This window comes from Drosophila suzukii, chromosome 3 (assembly GCF_043229965.1).
Source record: "Drosophila suzukii chromosome 3, CBGP_Dsuzu_IsoJpt1.0, whole genome shotgun sequence".
Taxonomy (NCBI): Eukaryota; Metazoa; Arthropoda; class Insecta; order Diptera; family Drosophilidae; genus Drosophila; species Drosophila suzukii.
Window position 1 is genome coordinate 53,457,436 of NC_092082.1, and position 19,970 is coordinate 53,477,405.

Here is a 19,970-nt window from a genome sequence, read left to right on the forward strand (position 1 = left end):
GGGCAGTGCGAGCACGCTAGTTGTAGACATCTAGAGAAAACTGCCGCTCGACACCGCCTCCCGAAATTTAACGCCTTTCTTGCATGAACAATGAGTACAAACAAATATTGCCTTTCTTACATTCATTAATTTAATAACGTTTTTCCTTTTCTACCCAATTTTATAATGATTTAAATACTAGTGTAGTATGCGTATATCGTTGTAGCGAGTTACCACTACCAATGCCAACATTGTGCTACAGTATACCTACACAATAATAAAGTCAGCCTATTCTTATGGCCTGACCGCATAAGCAGCCGATGTATGCAAATTTATTATTTCATTAGTGAATTATTAAAGAAAAATATTTTTTTTGTATTTTCCCTTAATTTTAATTTCTCCTTAATATCGACTTTTATTTCACTGTTCACAATTAATGTAGGTTAGAACTGATCTTCTCAGATGCCAAAACGGACTGTCAGACCAAAGGCCGATTAGCTGATAAGCAAACCTCGGTTTGAGAGAATTGGGGAACTCCTTAACAGTTGGACACGAGTTGGACTCAAGAGAGTTGGAAAATTTGATGACCAAGTTCTCTGCTCGATTGTGAGATTATGCTAAGCGGATTACTCTGCAGTTTTTGGGTTCGCCGGGTGTTGACCGGATGCTTGTGTTTACATTAACTTGTGGACTCAGCTTTGTTTATGTTATAAGGACCGGGGCGCAATTGAATCTTAATAATGAACTTCTACTGAAGTGGGGAAGCAATTTGGGATTCTGTGGGAAAGCTGTGTAAGGGTTTCCCAGCTAAGAATTGTTTATAAGAAATTGTTTATGACTTGGGTTTCAGTTTAGAACTGTTTTCAAAGAATTGGTTTATAACTTGGGTAAGGAGGCTGGGATCTTGTGCTGGATAACTCTCCCCCTTTTAAATTGAATCATCCCGATTCATTGGAAGTGATGAATAAATTTAATTTAATATAATAATAATAATAATAAAATCATCCTCAGTGGTGTTTGCATTTTCGGACATATTATTATCGGGACTTATTTCAAACTGAATTTGCCGTGGTTTGAATATTAGATATTTTTTTGAATTTAAAGAAAAACGTGATAATTATATATATTAAAGTTAAGTGATCAATATTAACGTGATTGGGTTTTTTGTTTGGTTATTTATTTATTTATATAATGCTAACAGTTAATTATAAACTAAATGCTAAGGATGGGCATGAGCTATAGCAGCTATAGGACTTCGGCTCTTCACGTTTAATATCATTTTATTTTGTTTTCTTTGGTTTATTTGAATATAGCTTATATGGTTATATGGTATATGGCTATATGGTTAGATATTTACATTGTTTTTTTATGCTCATTTCGATTATACATTTGTTATTGTTTTTTTTATTTTTTAATATACTTTCATTTTTTTTTTTGTTTAATTATATTTTATTAATCATTTGTGATTTGATCAGAAAGTTTAAGATGTTGTTGAAGTTGTCGTTTGTAGAGTTAGCTATAGATAGGATGGGATCCAAGTTGTGGAAGGATTCAGAACGTTGTGCGGAGAGGGAAGGGCAAGAACATATTATATGTTCAATATTTATGCGTGCATTGTTATATATTATTTATTTATTTATTTCGCCAACAGTTGGTGCCTTAACTGGCTATTTGTCTATTACTAAACTAAATACTAAGGGACGAAAGGTAATTGTAAAGGGTTTTCCTAATTAATTCCCTAGGGGAGCATGGGTCCAGCCGCATGTGAGATGGAAGTTTGTTCCAGCAGAACAAGGCTCTAAACAGAGGCTCATTAAAAGCATAGTTAGCTCTATATGCCGGAATAAAAAAATTCAAATGACTTTAAAGACCTACCAGGGCAGTCTATTTTGGAGGACAGCAGGTCACAAATAAAAACTAGTGCGCTAGTTGTTCTACGATCTTGTAGGGAGGAAAGGTGCACAAGACGACATTTCACAGAGTAAGAGGGAACCGGGTCATTAAAGTTAAGAGAAAGAAGGGAAAAAGATCGGAATTTTTTTTGAACACGCTCAATACGATTGATGTGTGTAGTACCAGTCGGACTCCAAACAAACGAAGCATATTCCAATCTGGACCTAATGAACGAAGAAAATAGGCTTAGTTTCGTGTAGGGATCTTTAAATTGCGTGGAATTTCGTTTTACAAAACCATACATAGCGTATGCCTTTGGAATTATGTAATTTATGTGATCCATGAAAGTAAATTTGGTATCAAACATAACTCCTAGGTCCAGTGATTCATTTCTTAAGGAAAGAACATGGGAACTAATGGAATACGAGCTAAGGACATTAATTAATCGTTTGCTGTACCTAACGTAGAAACATTTTGACACGTTCGGAAGCAATGTATTACGAGAACACCAATTTCCCACTTTTACTAGGTCATTTTGAAGAAGTTCACTATCGGGGATTGAATTCACAGACCTAAATATTTTAAGATCGTCCGCAAACAACAGGAATTCAGAATTTGTTATGCAATAGCTTAAATCATTAATGAAGATGATGAATAGAAACGGACCCAATGCACTTCCCTGAGGAAGGCCAGAAGTAGCCACATACGGGTTTGAGAAAACACCATTGAACTCTACTCTATAAATCCGCTCATCTAAAAAAGATTTAAACCAATTTAATATTGATGAATGAAATCCCAATTTCTGCAATTTTGCAAATAAAGCATTATGGGAGACTTTGTCAAATGCTTTGGCGAAGTCGGAGTAGACTACATCAACTTGATGATGACTGATGAACGAGTGGATGCAAAAAAGTTTAAACGTTGCTAAATTAGTTGTAGTTGACCTTCCAGGCATAAAACCATGTTGGTTAGGACTGATGATCCGACCAGCAAGAAAAGTTAGCTGCTTAGCTACAATTTGTTCAAACATTTTTGAGACATTACTTAGCTTTGCAATTGGCCTAAAATTTGAAACAATATTATTGTAACCAGACTTGAATATAGGAGAAACTGTGGCAAGTTTCCATCTATGCGCAAATACCCCAGTGGAAAGAGACTTGTTGAAGATCATTTTTAGGGGCTCACAAAGAACACCTATACAGTTTTTCAAAATAAATAGAGAAAGGCCATCGCAGTCTAATTTTCCTGAGTCGTTAAAACTCTCAGCCACCATATGACAGTCCAAATCAGTAACATCTAAGCACCCAATATTTAGCATCGTGGCAATGGCACCGAGTGAATCATCTTCATTCCACAGCGAGCTCGGTTCAAAGTTAGATGCAAAGTACTTAGCAAATAAATAAGCGACCCCAATATTATAAGAAGCTGAAAGACTTTCATATGACATATGGGAAGGAAAGTAGGGGGTTGAACGTTTAGAATTGACAAAGTGCCAGAATGATTTAGGATTGGTAATTAGTTTACCCTCTATATCAGCAATATATTGGCTGTATAAGAATTTGTTGAGGAACTCAAACTCACGCTTATGTTGTTTGTACCGATCAAAGTCAGCAGCTTCACCGCTTTCTATGTAGCGCTTATAGAATTTATTTCGGAGGTTTTTGTATTTTTTTAGTCCTTGTGTGTACCATGGTAGTCTATAAGAACTTTGAACTCTAGTTTTAGCGTATCTGCCTATAAAAGTAGAGAGAAAAGAAATAAAAACTTCATAGGTTGTATTCACATCCGCATGCGAGAGGACTTTCGCCCATCTGATATTAGAAATATCACTGCGGATAGAATCTAAATTGCTAGAATTAATATAGGTAAGAGGCAAGCGAGAATTATTTGGTGAGAAAATATAACAAGTAATTAAGATTAATAGGGGCTTCTGATGAGCATCACACGCGGCTAGAGGATTATCGCTGCAGCATAGAGTAAGGCATAAATCAGGGTGTACAAAAATTAGATCTAGAAGCTTATTTAAGTTATTAAAAACATGGATAATCTGGACTAATCCCATACTAAGAAGCTCATCGATGACTAAGATTTCGTGGGGAAGATGCAGATTACTGGGAACCATTGCTGAAGACTCAAGATCATGAGCCCACACGAGCGAAGATAGGTTGAAGTCGCCCAAAACACATATATATTGGCCATCTTCCAGCTCCTGGTATAGGTGGGCAATGTTGTCCACATGCGCTTTATATAAATCAAAACTACTGCTTGGGGGTATGTATGATACTGCCAGGAAAATTGTTTCCGTAGGACCAGCGAGAGATACACAGAGTTGGTCGAGCAGAGAATCCTCGTTCTGGAGACGAATAGCAATGCAACGCAGCTCACGCCGCACAGCAATTAAAACTCCGCCACCTCTGGAGCATCGTGTTTTAACGGAATCTCGATCCTTACGGAACACATGATAAAGATTTGTATCAAAGAATTCATTATCGAAAAAATCCATGTTGAGCCAGGTTTCAACAAAAATGATGACGTCATGATCACCATGAGACGTTGCCTGGAAAAGGGATTGAGCTTTCGTACGCATACCACCGATATTTTGAAAATAAATATTGAAATTTGTATTGTTAGCGCATATCCGGTCATCCATGGTCATGCTATCAATAACTGGCCCAGCATCATGATCCGAATCCGTAAGAGGCCTCGCTGGGATTTTATCATAATTAATAAAATTATTTGTAAGAACCTTCAGTAAAGTAGTGGTACGGATACGAATAGGCTGGTGATCGGCGCTCCAGATATTAGGTGGGCAGGCAATATTAGCATTAAATATATAACTGCACGCAGGTGAATCCACTCCTGGTAAAAATGAGCGAGAACGTACTACAGCAGCCTCAGTCCATTGTTGTTGTTGATGGCGAAAGCATCTCCAGAGAGCACCTTCAGAGAGAGCACTCTGAGAGGCTCGCCATCCAGCCAAATGTGTCGCTAAAAGTTGTTGTAGAAAGGTAGAGATGGAGAGCGCATAACTATTAGGCGATGAAGAGTAAGAATCCAGCCGACTTTCTAGGTACTTCCGGAGAGAGACGCAAGATGATGAGAGCGCAACTCCGAGGAGCGCGCCGATATTAGAGCCAGGCGGACGGCGAAAGTCGCGCACAGCGGACAACAAAAGCTCCAGCTGATGTTGTTGATGGTGCAACGGGAGAGAGGCGCAAGACGATGAGAGCGCAACTCCGAGGAGTGCGCCGATATTAGAACCAGGTGGACTGCGAATGCCTCGCAAAGCAAACAACAAAAGCTCCGGCTGATGTTGTTGATGAAGCATCAGGAGAGCAACGGGAAATGATGTGAGCGCAACTCCGAGGAGCGCGCCGTTATTCAAGCCAGGCGGACGGCGAATGTCGCACAAAGTGGACAACAAAAGCTCCGGCTGATGTTGTCGATGGTGCGTTAGGAGAGAGTCAGAAGATGAAGAGAGCGCAGTGAGAAAGGCAAGCAGCTGCCGATGTTGTTGCGAAAACGACTCCGACAAATGAGGAAAGGCTTGTAGACGATGTCCCGCAAAAGTGGGGGTTTTTTGATGGCTGACTTGATGATGAAGTTTGTCCAGGCTCCGGCAAATTAGATAAAATTCCATCCCCTACCACAATGACCCGTTCTCTATGAATAAATCTTTTGACCTTAACTGAGTTCGGCCAGAAATCGTCTTTGAAGTAAAGCTGATCGGGGATACCAAGCTTGAAATTTACAAACTTTAAGTAGAAGGGTCAACGACCGCGGAAGCCGTAGCAGCAGCAGCCGCATATGACTGGGGAGCTGCAGCTACGTTGGTAGGCCTCGGTAGACGAGGTGTGGGATTCACATTCTGATTCAATGCATCAACTTTAGGGGGGAACGCCTCCAAGAATTTATTTTGAAGGCCCTGATATAAGCGCTCCAGGGCTTTCAATTTATCATCGAATTCATCTATTTTAGAATGCGAATCATTCGCAACCACACAGCTATCACATTGCCACAGTATATTTGGATTTAATAAGAGTTTAAGCACATCATCCGGTAGGGCTACGCAAGAAGTATGATAGGCGCGACGGCACAAAGAAGGGCAGCGAACAGCATCCGAAGCGCGAAGCTGGGCCAATGTAACATCGGTTTTGCACTCGGGACAGTGGGGAAGTAACATAGCGAGAATTTTAAGAACGTCTGGACGCAAAGAAAGCTAGATGACGACTGACGACTGTTACACAATGGGCACAAATTGTTTTTAGAAGTGTCAAGGTAGTGGGCATTGGTTAAGATTGTGTGTCGTAGTCTGAGTCTGTTAATTATTATTTGTTGCCTCCTGCTCAAGGGAGAGTTTTTATGGGGGGAGTTGGACGTGGAAAATTTAGCAATATGTATATACCAGTTAGATGTTGAACTAAGAATGCTAGTTTGATTATCTTCTAGTCCTTTTTTTAAGAAGTGGGCTATGTCGATGGAGTTGTTTTTGGCAGTGACGGTTAATAAGAATTTAGAGGCCTGTTGGGCTGCCTCGTCTGCGTTTTCATTTCCTACTAGTCCTATGTGGCTAGGCACCCAGACAGGAGAGATTTTTGGGAAGTGTTTGGTGACTAGGTTTCCGACTGAGGTGGCAAAGTGCGAATGGTGGTTATGGTTGGTGATCGAGAAGATGGAGGAGAGGGAGTCTGTGCATATAACACGTTTGCCTGGCATCTTTACGCATATTTTTATGGAGAGAGAGAACTGAGGAATAGAAAGGCGGGTGACCCCTTTTGTGACGCTGTAGGTTGTTATGCCTCCAGATTTGGAGCCGTCAGTATACGAGGATTTGATACGAGGATTTGAGGGTGCGAAAGAGTTAATGGAAAATGGTTGGTGGAGGTGTATTTTTATTGTATTTAGATAAGGTGGTGTTGGTTGCTTTAATAATGCTATCCATGTTAAATGTTTTGCATTTATTGTTTTTGATTGGGAGGTAAGGAATTGATTTGATTTTGGAAGAATGTATTACGCGGTCCATTGTGCTGGAGTATCTATGGTGTCTTTAACTCGTTTTAGTTACCTTATTTAAGAATGTGTCATTGGATTTGGAAAGGTTTTTGCCTAGTTTTCCAGTTAGGAAGACTCGCTTGTGTTCTATGGGACATATGTTGGCTTCTATTAGAAAGTCGTTTATTGGCGTGGAACGGAACGCTCCAAGATCTACTCTTATTGCTGAATTAAGGAAAGTTTTTATTTTGTTAATCTGTGATTTGGGTGCGTTTCCACAAATTGGAAGGCAGTCTATCTTGGGAATAATAATTGATTTTACGACTAAGATGATAGAAGCAGTGTTGGTGTTATATTTGTGGGAAGAAAGGTGTTTAACTACCCCTATTGGCTTGGAAAGCTCGGTTTTTAGCTTGGATATGTGTGAGTTCCATTTGTATCTGTTATTGATTGTGAGTCCTAGTATTTTGAGGGTGTCGATGGTTGGTATAGTTAAGTCTCTTATTTGTATTTTAGCGTTGCAGTTGTGTTTCCCGCAGATATGGAATATCTGGCATTTGTCTTTAGAAAGGACTGAGCCTGAGTGAATGCACCACTCGTCTATTTGGTTAAAAGTGTCTGTAAAGTTCGTTGGGGGGTTTTTGCGTTTGTTGTGTTCTATGATGAAAGTCGTTTTAATTAATTAATTTCTCTGGGGATAGATGGTGGTAAGGGAGTTGTAGGAGGAATAGAATGACAGAGATTAAAGAGCCTTGCGGGATCCAATTTTTCAGGGGAAAGGTATTGGAGAGTTATGTCTGTTTAAACTATTATTTTTTTATTTGACATGAAGTTTTTGACAAATTTTAATATACTGCTGTATGACTGTGTGTATGCCAATTTTGTCGAAAGCCTTAGTGAAACCGAGTGAAATAATTGTTAGGTGTTGTTTGAGGGCAATAGATCTGAAGGCTAGGGGGTCTTCATAAAGTTGACTGTCTAGTACAGATTTGCTTCTTTAAAAGCCGAATTGGCTGTTGTGAATGAGATCGTAGTTTAAATCGAACCACCACAACCTCTTTGCAATTATTGTGTCGAGGATTTTCTTACTTTCTTTATTGAGACGGAAAGTTGCGGGATCTGATTGATCAATTGAATTTTTACTTTGATTTTTTATATTCCATAATTTTATGTGTGTTTAATTCTCTGTTGAGTTTCCTCCATTTTTTTATTTTGTCTTTTTGGAGGAGAGACAGCTCGCTGCTGCACCAGGAAACGGTGCGGGGCTGGGTAAATGTGGAGTTTTGGAGAATGGATAGGTGGGCCCTTCAAAAAAGTTTTTTTTTGATAGTAGCAGCTTCTTGGTTGACACTTAGACTATGGAATCAAAACTCGTGATTTTTTCTTAGAATAGGTTCCAATCTGCATCTTTTAGTTTAAATGAAGGTTTTGCAGTAAAGGTTGTGACAGTTTGGTTGCGGAATATTAAGATTAATATGGGAAAGTAGTCGCTGAGGTCGTCTAACACTTCCCAGGAGATTTCTGCAGCCATACTGGCGGGGAAAAGGATAGATCTATGTGTATGTATGTGTTGTGCGTTGCGAAATGTATTAGAGATTTGTCGTTTAGTAATATGCTTTCAGAACGGTTAATGTAGTTGGTCCTTCCTCTTTTGTTTGATTCTGCTGAGCCCCAATAAGGGTGCCAGCTGTTGAAGTCACCTAACACTGGGGTTTGGGCGTTCTGGGACTCAAAGACATTTGCCAAGTGGTTTGTGTAAAAGGGTTGAAGGAGGAGATATAGGCTAAAATTAAGTTAAATGTGGATTTGGACTGTATGGAAACTCCGACCACGTCAAAGTCTGAGCTGACGGAGATTTCGTTTTGAAATATGGAGTTGTGAATTAGAAGGGCGGCGCCAAAACAATTGTGGACATATATTATGTGTGTTTCTTTGAGGGCAATAATTTGCGGGTTAAAGGATAAAGTAAGTACTTGTAGATTTATATAATTGTTTCTGTAACCATGTATATTCCATTGAAAAATTTTAGTCATCGGTTTTAAGTAAGTTTGATTTTTTAGGTAATTTGTTTATAAGGTTGATGTTGGAGATACATGTTTTTTCCGATTTGTCTTTTGCTTTAAGTGGCTTAGTGAGGAGGCTGGACTTCTCTCTTGTTTGCGATCTGAGCTTAAGGTCTGTTTCGGGAATGTGTCTTTTATTTTGGTTGCGATTAGATGCGTCAGTTCTGTCCATGTCTTCGTCCAATGCGTAGGCCAATTGTTGCGGATTTTCTTGTTTATTTGGGTGTGCGAGGAGGTCTTCATAGTTGATGATTTTCCTATTTGGCTGTGTTTGAGTGTTAGTTAAGGTAGACGGAGTGATGTTTGTTGTTCGTGTTGCTTTTGTAGGCTTAGGTTCTTGTTGCAGGGCAGAGTATGTTGTTGGTTGATGTGTGTGGCGTTGATCGCAAATATTTAGTGCGGTTTTAAAGTCAACTCTTTCTTTCATAAAAAAATGGGTACTATTTCTTTCTGCTTGATGAATGTTGGGCATTGTTTGCCGAGTGAAAGGTGAATGGCTTGTATGTTGGCGTTGTGCTTACAGCTTCAGCAGGACTTTGATTGGTACAATTTTCGTCGTCTGAGCAATTGTTGCATACCTTGGACTTTTTGCAGAATTTGGCGGGGTGTCCAAATCATTGGCAGTTTCGGCATTTGAGAGGTCTAGGTATATGAGGACGTACATTGACACGTTCATATCCTATCATTATTGTTGTTGGTAATTTCATTGTTGCGAAAATTAAAATTGTCAGACCAGATTCCTGAAGAAGTTTGTTCTTAAATTAAAAAAGATATTTTCGGCTTTTATTACTTTTTGCGAGCTTAGTTCTTTTAGCTTGGTTATGTTCCTACGTTACGTAGATCGTTAAATTATATAACTCCTTTAGAAGTTTTGAGTGTTCGGATGAGATGACAAGAAAGTTGTTGAATTGGGTAAGCCTAAGCAGTCTTTGTGCTTGGACTACGCCCTTCGTTTTAACTAGTAGCTTTCCATCTCCTGTTTTTTTGATCGGTTCAACTTCACCACCACATTTTTGGGTTTTTTGTGAAGTAAACTTTGTGCTTTTATTTGTTTTTTGGAATTCTGGATTGATTTGTTGTTGTTTTTTGCTGATTTGAGCGAGGTGTTCTCTGTAGCACTTCTGTCTTTTGTAAAGTCTGGACTGGAACTGGAGTTTGTTTAATTTGAACAAAAGGGTTTAATATGTTAATGTTATCGAATGAAAGTTCCGAAACATAAGACATAAGATATTCCTATACTAAAAGATTACTATACTGTTTAGCAGTGATATATTCTATTATCTTATGGTCCTGCTTAGTATAGGGTTTATTTTTTATTATAGTAATATTAAAAGTAATTAAAAAATTACTAATTTAAAAAAGTATAATTTACAGTATTATGACCATTTATAAAAAAAGCTCCTTCTTTGATTACATCAATTTTTTTATTATATTCCCTGATTTTATTACAGTACAGTAGTTTAGTAAATTCAGTAGTTAAGTAAAACAAGTATTTTCTGGGCTTAAAACGCCATAATTATTAAATGTTTCTGTCTTAAAGTTAGAATTTCAGTAGTTTAGTAAAACAAGTACTTTCTGGGCTTAAAACGCCATAATTATTAAATGTTTCTGTCTTAAAATTAGAATTTACATAGTACCTATTGTTACATTTAGCGACCTGATTATCCCTGTTGTGATATAGCTGGTGGTTGCTCCTGTGTCAATTAAAATTTGGCTTTTTTATTTAGCCTACTATCATATCTTAATAAGTAGGGTAATCCTAATTTGGATTCTGGCATAAAAAATGGTCCTCTTCGATATAATTTAATCGCATAGTTTCATTTGTCAGTTGGTTAACCGTACCTGTTGGTGCTCTTTTGTTCTGTGGATGATTTTGCTGAGTTATGTGTGCTTCTGACTTTTTATTTTGATTCCATCTATTTGATTATAGTTGTTGTTTCTATAATTATTATAACCTTGATTATTGTTATACTTTGGCCTTATCTAAACCTGTAGGGATTCATCTACGTTCATCGGTTCTGGCTTGCTTTGCTGATCTCTATAGGAATTCCATTGATTGCGGATTATACTGTCAGCCCTGATTCCAATTATGATTTTTATTCTGATTATAATTAGTTCTATTCTGCTTTACGGGTTGGTTAAACCTCAAGGTATAAGTATTCTTCTGATTGTTATTATAGTTATTATGTTAACTTTGCCTGGGTTTATTATTTGAGTTTTGGTACCCGAATAAGTTTGACTCATAAGTCTTGCGTAGTGATGTTGTGAAATTGGTTGCGAATTGGGCCCTCAAATTATAAGTAAGTCTGGTGGATTCATAAAAAATACTACGTCTGAGATATAACCGTTGAGGCCAGTTATGAATACTGTTAGTGCTGTCTCTTTGTGTTTTTCATTCATTTCAGCAGCTAATGGTTTAATGGACACATGGCTTCAGCCATAAGTCATAATCGGTTCATTTATTAGAAGAGCTTTTTTTTATTAATTAGTCCATAATTTTCCGGTATGGGCAGTCCAAACAAAGTCCAATCTTGTCATTATGGCGTCAAAACTTAATACTGTTCCATTATGTGTTAGGGCATAATTTGCTGTACAAGCTATTTTGTTTCTCAGTACTGACAATGCTGAAAAGAGTCTTTCGCTACCTCTAGCATATTGCTCCATAGCTATTTTGGCTGATTCCCTCCAACTCACATATTTGCCTTCCTCACCTATAAATTCTTTGACTGATTTGATAACTTCAATTAAAGTTTCACATTAAATATTTGGGTCAACAACTTCTACTTTAAAATCTTCAACCTTTTTTATATTATGATTTTGTTGTGCTTTTAGACTCAAGATCTCATTCCTTAAAGGATTTAACTCATTATAGACAATATGTGTAATTAAATCGCTTACATTAACCAATCATAGGTTATAAGCTTGGCTGCTAGGAACGATTGCAGGTTGGGGTTAAGACATGTTGAGAATTCTTTCAAAATCGTTAACTATGTCTTCCACCTTGTTTGATTTTATTAAATTTTTTGTGTAAAACTCGTATAAAAAAGAATAGTAATCGCTCACTAATTGTCTTCCTTCTTCTTAGGTTTAATGAGATGTCTTCAGCGTTCCTTTGATGATGCTGCTGGGGTCGTCCTTCTTGGTTGTTTTAATATGTGTGTAGCGAAGGATGGCCCTCAGCTCTTCCCTCGATTTATTTTGTGGTTATAACTGTTTAGCGAGGGATTGCCCTCAGCTCTTCCTTTTATGTTGAATTTGTATTTAAATTGTATTTGGTTCAGCCTTTATTTTTACTTGAGCTTTTAATTTTTTTTGATTTTGTGAATATTATTTTTTTTGAGACCTTTTTGTTTTTTTTATTGAACAACGAGTTTATTATGTTAGTTAATAATAATGGGATTGTTGTAACTAAAGAGGATTATTTCATTTATTAATATCCTCCTTTGTTTTCAACGCGATCTTTTTTGTCGGTTGAATATGTTTTTATTAGACCGCGCAAGTTCCTTTTTTACTTATAAACCGATAGTTATTTATTTATTAAATGAAGTGAATTATTAAAAAATATTATTTCTTATTTTATTACAACTTCTCTTTAATATCGATTTTTATCACCATTTCACCATTTTTGTGTGTTAGAACTGATCTTCTCAGATGCCAAATCGGACTGCCAGGCCAAGGGCCGATTATCTGATAAGCAAACCTCGGTTTAAGAGAATTGGGGAACTCATTAACAGTTGGACAAGGGTTGGACTCAAGAGAGTCGGGAAATTTGATGATCAAATTCTCTGCTCGATTGTGAGATTATGCTAAACGGATTACTCTGCAGTTTTTGGGCCCGCCGTGTGTTGACCGGATGCTTGTGTTTACATTAGCTGGACTCAGCTTAGTTTATGTTAGAAGGACCGCGGTGCAATTTAATCTTAATAATGAACTTCTACTGAAGTGGGGAACCTAAATGGGACTCCGTGGGAAAGCTGAGTAAGGGGTTCCAAGCTAAAAATTGTTTATAAGAATTTGTTTATAGCTTGGGTAAGGAGGCTGGATAACTTGCATGTACAACTTCCTTTGTATATGGCCGCTTCCGTTATTATGGAAGCAGCGCTGTCGCGAGCTTCTACCTTAATTCTGAATTCAAATAATAAAAAACATATTCTGACCACCCGGTCAAACAAAATAACTGTATTAATTTTATTGTATGGACCTCCACCGAGAAAAATATAGAAAGACGTAGCTAAGGTTTCTCCACATGGCGACACGGGTCCTAGAAGAAAGGACCTAGGAAGGAACGACTGCACAAAACAATATAAGCAGCAATAACTATGGATTTTAAACAAGCAAGGATGGCGACGACAAATAAAAATCTGAGTGAGTAGAGTGATGTGATGGGAAAAAAGCGCGGTGGAGTGCAAAATAAATTAAAGCAATGAATAGCGCCTGTTAGGTGGCTACTCTACACCCGGCACCGGCAAGGTCCACGGCTCAAAATCTACAAAAAATTCTCGACTTCTTGGTTAAAATTAAAAAAGAAAAAATTGACAACACATCTACTCACTCAAAACAAATAAATACCACAATTGAACCAACAATTATAAACAGCCTACCAAAAGAAGCTGCCACAACTTAAGAAGAGATGTCCTAACGACTTCAGAGGGCCCCTGTAATCACCATTTTGCGATTACACCTGTGCTGCCAGCACCGGTGCCCCATCAGAGGAGCTGAAACTGAAGAAGTAGCAGCGCCGTTTATACATATAATTCTGTTACTTTCGAATTGAGGGATTATAAAATTATTAATTACACTCTACTGGAAGTGGAATATAACAATTCTGATTGGACGTCCATATACATATATGTCTCCCAATATCGAGCATTAATTGAATATTTGTAACAGCAATGTTGATTACCTTTATAACAAATGTGTGTTGATAAAGGAAAAAACTATCCATCCAAAGCAAAACCCTTGGTTTACTCATAACATTAAAACAAATACAGCGATCCGTGACGCATCCTACAATAAGTGGAAGCGATATAAAACCGCTTTTTTTAGAATGCAATACACTTGAGAATGCAATACACACATGTGTGTTATGATGTCCTTGAATGTTTACTTAAGGTGAAGTCAAACGTCGAAGGCCTGGATGGCATCAGCCCAAAATTTATTAAATTGTGGTTGCCTTTACTCCTTAGCCATATTACTCAAATTTTGAACACAGCAATCACCACATGCACTTTTTCCTCCGCATGGAAGTACGCGAGAACTGTCCCTATACCGAAAAGTCAAACCGACCTCAGACCCAAGCCCCGACTTCCTTTCTTGTCAAAAATATTTTTGAAAATATACCGGCGGCACAGATACAACCCTTTATGGATAACATTTCCATGCATAGTGAGAAGCACTCTGGGTTTAATAAAAAATAGGATTTGAATTAGTGCCATTACTGATGTAGTTGAGGACATTTGATCAAGGCTAGATAAGAATTGGATAACGTTTTTAACTGTACTTGATCACAGCAAGGCCTTCGACACCGTCAACCGTAGTATTCTATGCACCAAGCTAAAGAACCTCTTCAATTTTTCGGACTCTGCCATCATGCCCTTAAGGTCGTATCTAACAGGTAGACAACAAGCAGTCGTATACCGGGTCGTGTACTTCCTGCTATGTTTCGGTGACTAGAGGTGTTCCCCAAGGTTCTGTGTTAGGGCCCTTATTGTTTTCCATCTATGTTATTGACTTTCCTAATGTTCTGTCCCCTGGTGATGTCCACTTATACGCTGATGATGTGCAGTTCTATGTTAGTAAGCTTGTATGTCAAGTTAATGATTGTATTAGTATGTGTAATAGCCTGTAGTATGCACTTATATCGAATATCTACTGTACCAAGAGTACTTGAAACAAACACACTGTAACACTTTGTTGCAGTGTTTATATAAACAAAAGGCTCGGTCAAAAACCCTAAGTGGCCGAAACATGAGTCGATCGGCGCGCTCAAAGAAAGTGCAAGTGTCAGCATTCTGTTGCACACGCCGGCCGCTCAGCCAAACTCAAGTACATACACATGCCCTCGCGCTCCAGCCAAAGAGAGCATAATTAAATACACTTTATATACATAAGGTATACATAGCCATCTCTCTGCCGCCCAACTGTAAGCAGCGCAGCTACGAGAATTAGGCTTACTTAGATCCTAAGGCAAATTGTAAAATCAGAAACAACTTGACGTTGGAAGCGGCATTAACGCTGCTCCTGCCAAGCAAACCAAATAAATAAAGAATATAACAAAACTACCAAAGAGATGCGTTATCAATAAAAATGGATAAAGATTATTAACATTTCCAACACAAGGAGTTTCACACAACATGGCGACCGTGACATTGGTCCTAAAGGATCTGGACCTGGATCTGGACATGGATCGGGACTTCGAAAAATAAGAAGACAGCAACCAAGGCGACAGCAGCAATCAACAGCAACAAAGACGACAGCAACAACAAAGGCAACAACAGCAAAAACGGCAACAACAACAAGAACAAGAGAAGATACGCAGTGAGTAGAGTGTGATGTGTGCCAAAAGAAGTGGCGTGGTCAAAAGATTAAAAGCCAGAAAGGCTCATCTACTGAAGCTGCTCAACAGCGGCAAAGCAATACAGTGGAACGACTCGGTAAAAATACATGCCGAAGTCGAATACCTAAAAAATTTGCTATCAGAACGAAAAAATCAGACCACAGCTACAGCCACATCCACCTACCCTGTAATCCAAAATAAATCAAAAAATAAAAACACATTGCCTCCTCCAGATAAAGTTGCCATACCAAAACTAAAGAAGACGTGCCCAGATGACTGCGAGGGACCACTGTGCTCCCCGTTCTGCGAGTACACCTGTGTAGCCAGCACCGGTGCCCCAACATAAAGTACACCTGTGCAGCCAGCACCGGTACCAAGGAAGTGTGAACCGACAGCGCTACCAAGATCGCATAATTTTTTTATCTTTGCACTGCGTTGCAAAAATTTTTTTAAATGCACTGTGATGCATATTTTTTCATTTATATTATAAAAACAATTGTAAAAATTGAGCGACATAAAAGTTGCCCGATTAGAGTATGGCCTGAAAACCATACACAAAATAGGCAGGAAATTATATGTAAAATATGATAATAATTGGTCAAAAAGTAAAAGTAAAGTAATATCAAAATTAATAATATTAAACTAGTTGTTTATGAATAACATTAACAACATTTACGAATTGATTCAAAAATCCAAAGAATTTGACAGACCAAGATATATTTTAAGAATACCAACCCCAAAGATGGGTTTAATTGATACAAAAACAGTGGATTCCACTGCAAATGTTATTAATAAGGTAGAATCAAACCCCATAGACTTAGAATTAATTCATACATTGCTTATAATAATTGTTGTAATAATGTGCGCAAACTGTTTTTATAAACTTTATAAATTGCACAATAAATGTCTTAAGAAAAAATATATGAGCCAGGCAAATGATCTGGACAAAATTTAAACATTTTGGCACAAACAACATTATTATAAAAATATTGCTGTATTTAAATTTTAAAAAAAAGTTAAAGAAAATGGAATAAAAAACAAATAAATAAATAAAAACAAATTAATTAAAAATGGCTACGCTAAAAGCAATTGCAAACACATTTGATAGGGACATCTATTTTAGAGAAAGAATTCTGCAATTAGTTGCACCAACTTCAGTAAGCATTTACGAGTTAGAAAACTTATATATTGAAACATTTAATTTAGATGCCTCTCCACTTATTCATTGCACAAGCACCCAAAAGGCAATTGTCCTATCAACCATCCCAGGGGTACAGGTTAGATCAGTAGTAGACGAACACCCAATACTAGGTAAAACAATAGTAATGATGGTCTCCAAGAAATAATTCATCTCCACAATATAATGGAATGGAATGAATTATATAAGCAGCTAAATAATATAAAAGTTGACTTTGACAAATCATATAAGTCACTTACTCAAAACAGGCCAATTCAAAAGAATACCATTAAAAAACATGTGGAAATTCTAGTAAAATGCTTTAATGAAGCACGAATACTAATATATGGCCAGAAGGAAAAATTAAATCAAGATCATTGGTCCCAAGTATCAAAATTTTTGATCAGACTACGATATAATTTAATATCAATTAAACAAAAGTTTAAGTTGGACATATCGGTACCAACTATACTTAACACCTCCCTAGCAGTTGAAACTGGTGATGAATCGGAATCAACAAAACAAACTGACAGTGACCAAATAGAATCAGAAGACCTTACAGAAACAAATCCTAAAATAGAAGAGCAAGATTTAAATAATCTTACTATTCCAGCTGTTTTAATGTCAGATCTGGATGATTCTACAGATTCTGATGATAATTCCTTAATAGAAAATAAAATAAGAAACAATATCACAATGGCACAATCTAATATTAATTTCATCAACACAGCATCCAAACTTATACCAGTTTTCGATGGTAAATCTGAAAACTTAACAAGTTTTATGGATGCATTAGAAATAATAGAATCAATAAAAGGCGAACACGAACAATTAGCAGTTTCAATCATAAAAACAAAGATAAAAGGTGTCGCCAGAAATCTAATCGGAGATGAAACAACAATAGCTGAAGTCATTTCCAGATTAAAAAACAACGTCAAAGGCGAATCTGTAGAAGTGTTGTCAGCAAAACTGATGAGCCTACAACAACGCAATAAGACTGCCAACCAGTACACACAAGAGGTTGAGCAGATGACGAAATCCTTAGAAGGTGCATTTATAACAGATGGCTTATCCCTAGACTTAGCCAGACGTTATTCCACTCAACATGCAGTGAAAGCAATGACTAAAAATTGCCAAATAGATAAGGTAAAAACTATAATGCAAGCCGGTACCTTCAATACAATGAATGAAGCCATATCCAAATTTGTAAGCAGTTGCACAGAAGCAACCGGACAGCCAAACACTGTCCTATATTACAAAAATTACCCGCAGCGCGGTGGAAATCGCGGACGAGGTAATAATCGAGGTAATAATCGAGGTAATTATAACAATACCAGATATTATCAGAATAACGGATATAATCAAAACAATGGTTATAACAGAAATAACCAAAATAACAATTATAACAGAAATAACAACCGTGGTGGAAACACCAGCGGCGGAAACAGCCGTGGGGGAAACAACAACCACAATAACAATGTTAGAGTGGCACAAACAAATTCGGGAAACTCCCAAACACCTTTAGATACACGACAGTAAACAACATCAAAATTCACACTTTAAATCTCAGTCAAAATGCATTTGTCACTTTCACGAACGTAGCAACAGGAAAAGAATTAGTTCTCTTACTAGACACAGGTGCGGAAATATCCTTATTGAAGGAAAATTCTGATAATTTTCAAAACATTCAAGATAATTACATCATAAACATACAGGGTATAAGTCAGGAAGTTACCAAATCAAAAGGCTTAACTTCTATTGGAATTCAAACTTCTAAGTACATAATTCAACATGATTTCCATATCGTAAATATGCAATTCGCTATTCCATGTGAGGGAATTCTAGGAATCGATTTTATCAAAAGATACAACTGTCAATTAGACTTCAAGCCGTCTGAGGACTGGCTTATAATAAGACCAAATAACCTTAAATATCCAATTTATGTTCCAATAGCATACAGTTCTGGCAACAACTCCCTAATTCTGCCAGCAAGATCCCAAGTCGTCCGAAAAATCGAAATAAATTCAGAAGAAGACAGTGTATTAATTCCGAATCAAGAAATTCAGCATGGTATCTATATCGCAAATACCATAGCAACAGTCCAAAATGCATATATAAGATTACTAAATACTACAAACACAGATCAAGTAGTCTATATCAAAAACATTCATCATGAACCACTTTCAAACTACGACATAGTAAAAACGGACTTAGAAGACAGAAAAAAAATTTATTATCCCAACTTGCAAAAAACTTCCCGCTTCAATTCAATAAACAACTTACAGCATTATGCACCCAGTATAGTGATGTGTTCGGACTAGAAACCGAATCGATCACTACCAATAATTTTTATAAACAAAAGCTGAGATTAATTGATGATGAACCCGTATATATAAAAAATTATAGAAATCCTCATAGTCAACAAGACGAAATTCAAAAACAAGTCCAAAAACTCATCAATGATGAAATAGTGGAACCCTCTGTATCACCTTATAATAGCCCACTTCTGTTAGTACCAAAAAAGTCACTTCCAAATACGGAAAATAAAAAATGGCGATTAGTAATTGACTATCGTCAAATTAATAAAAAACTCTTGTCTGATAAATTTCCACTGCCTAGAATCGATGTAAAATATCATCAACTAGGTAGAGCAAAATACTTCTCATGCCTTGACTTAATGTCAGGTTTCCATCAAATTGAACTGGAAAAAAGTTCACGGGATATAACATCTTTTTCAACAAACAATGGTTCGTACCGCTTCACGCGATTACCATTCGGTCTAAAAATAGCGCCAAACTCTTTTCAAAGAATGATGACTATAGCTTTCTCTGGATTAGAACCTTCGCAAGCATTTCTTTATATGGATGACTTAATAGTCATAGGTTGTTCCGAAAAACATATGCTCAAGAACTTAACTGATGTTTTCGAGAAATGTAGGAAACACAACCTGAAGTTACATCCTGAAAAATGTTCATTTTTCATGCATGAAGTCACTTTCTTAGGACATAAATGTACAGATAAAGGAATCTTGCCCGACGACAAAAAATACGACGTCATTCAAAATTATCCAGTCCCACATGATGCGGACGGCGCTAGAAGATTCGTTGCATTTTGCAATTATTACCGACGTTTTATAAAGAATTTTGCTGAATACTCCCGTCACATAACAAGATTATGTAAGAAAGATGTAAAATTCGAATGGACAACACAATGTCAAAACGCCTTCGAACATCTTAAATCAGCATTAATAAATCCTACTCTGTTGCAATATCCAGATTTTAGCAAAGAATTTTGCATAATCACAGATGCT

General features: G+C 37.2%; 1 protein-coding gene across 1 annotated transcript in view; it reads right to left on the reverse strand.

The window, feature by feature from the left end:
* lovit (loss of visual transmission) overlaps window positions 1-19,970 on the reverse strand; it is a 654,250-nt gene that overhangs the window by 45,174 nt on the left and 589,106 nt on the right. The gene's annotated exons all lie outside the window — the stretch shown is intronic.